The sequence below is a fragment of the Pteropus vampyrus genome, unplaced genomic scaffold (genome assembly GCF_000151845.1).
Source record: "Pteropus vampyrus isolate Shadow unplaced genomic scaffold, Pvam_2.0 Scaffold95, whole genome shotgun sequence".
Classification (NCBI taxonomy): domain Eukaryota; kingdom Metazoa; phylum Chordata; class Mammalia; order Chiroptera; family Pteropodidae; genus Pteropus; species Pteropus vampyrus.
Genome location: NW_011888876.1, coordinates 3814401 through 3816493, shown reverse-complemented (window position 1 = coordinate 3816493; position 2093 = coordinate 3814401). Strand labels below are relative to the sequence as shown.

Below are 2093 nucleotides of genomic sequence, written 5' to 3'. Positions count from 1 at the left end.
AGTTGCCATAATTTGGGGGTGGGGGAGTCTTCTTGAGGCTCAAAGAATTTTTAATAAGTCAGTTAAAAGTGATAAGATAGAGGTATTTTGAATGCCAAAATGCTTGAGAACTTTGCCAGATTAATTATTACTTAATAGTCTACGGCCATGCCACCCTGAACAAGCCCGATCCCCTCTGATCTTGGAAGCTAAGCAGGGTCGGGACTGGTTAGTACTTGGATGGGAGACCACCTAGGAAGACCAGGTGCTGTAAGTGTAAAAAAATAAAAAATTAGGGATTGTAAGCTGACAAGGTTCTTGCAATCTGAGGTCAACCAAGGGTTGCCTCACCTAAAAAATACATATATATTATTACTTAATATATTTTAGAATGTAGGTTACCCCAGAGGTAGGGTGACCAGGAATAGCTTTATTACTCTTGACAACACTTGGATGAAGGAAGATACAGTTTGCCTCAGTGTCAAGGTTGGTGTGGTTGAGCTCTGGAGTCACTGTGGAGCTGCTGGGTCCCTCAGGCCTGCCCTCAGCGAAGGTTAAGTTCACGAGAGAGGAAATTTTCTCCACTTAGCTGACGACAGGCAGTGTGGACACGGGCCACACGCCTTAAGAATCCACCTCTACTGAGTTGCTATTCTGTCTCGTCTACCGCATTCTTGTGCTTCACCTGTATAAAAAGCCTGTACTGCCTCCTCCTGAAATGGATAAAACCTATGAGCCTCATTAATGAGCTTGTACAATCTTGTATATGAACGGGAAAGCCATCTTGTCTCCTACTGTGATTACTATGATATTCTGTAAAACATTAAAAGGGGAGAGTAGTTGAATTCACTGGGTTTTATGTTTCCATCATCTATTTTGTACTCAGAAGCATTTCTGAAAATTTCTTCGACTTCTCGAATGTTACTAAGGTTCTCCATGAATTCACACTTGACTTTTTCATCTGAACATCTAAGGATATTTGTTAAGTGTGTACAGGAAGGAGTTAGAATGACCCAGCAGTTACTAAGGAGATGGTGAACGTTTACTGTTTTAACACTGTCCCTAGCCGACCTGTGTATGTGGTAGATACTCCTCAGCCTTAGTTCTGACAGCAAAGCTGCTAAGCACGGTATTCACTGAAGCCTTTATTAATCTCTTCAGCTGAGGGGAGTTACTGTTAGACAAAAATCCCTTGTCACAGAGGTGAGCTCATTCTTCGCTTCCCTCGGTGGAAAGGTGCTTTCCTGATATTGATTGCACTTAACGTTTAGAAAGAAACATTTAGAAATTCGATTAGGGCTTGGTTTTCATCCAGTCCGTTCTGTATGAAAATTAATGCGAATGACTTGCCTAAAACTAAAAATAGAAATTCAACTTTTCTTGCCAACTTGGAATTACCTGTCTCTTGGACTCCTGTTTATATTTGTACCCGCTCAACCCGCGCCCCCTCCAAGTAAGAGGCTCTGAAGCTTTTCCCAAAGGATGCTGAGCCAGTGACTGTTTATAGTTGGACCTCCCTGCGGTGCTGTCTGTTAAATGTGTCATGATCCTGGAAAGTGAAGTAGGTCAGAAGCTCCTCTTGCCTGTAAATGTGTCCTCTACAGGCAAGAGGAGATTTAAGTATTCATCGAAGACCTTTCTCTGCAGTCATTTTATCCCAGAAGAATTCGTTTCCATCTTCTTAGGGTACCAAATTGCAGCGCGCAGACTCTTTTAAAAATTGACTAGAGTAGTTCGAAAATCTCTGGTTATGGGGATCCGGAAAACATCTTCCACATTTTGTGCTAAAATGGAATTAGCTTTCAGCACCAAGTCACGGAACCTGTTGTAGACGTGAGCATGAGTACCACGGTGATCTTACTTCTGTGAACTAGGAATTCAACATAACGCTGGCCAGAACCATTGCGTTTTATGCTCCCGTGAAGAGCATCCATGTTTTCTGCTTTCTTCAGCCTTCCTAATTGCGATTTTGACAGAACTTTTGTAACCAGAGCTGTTGATTCAAATACATAGCTGCTGAGGTTTGCATCAATAATTCCTGGTGAATTCAGTCAAGGAACTGATCTGACTCGCTGCGACCAAAATGAATTATAATCTCTGGGTGTGGGGCCCCA

General features: G+C 42.4%; 1 pseudogene; it reads left to right on the top strand.

Moving 5' to 3' along the window:
- The first annotated feature begins 137 nt into the window (after positions 1 to 137).
- Positions 138 to 256, top strand: LOC111742498 (annotated as a pseudogene).
- Positions 257 to 2093: the final 1837 nt, after the last annotated feature.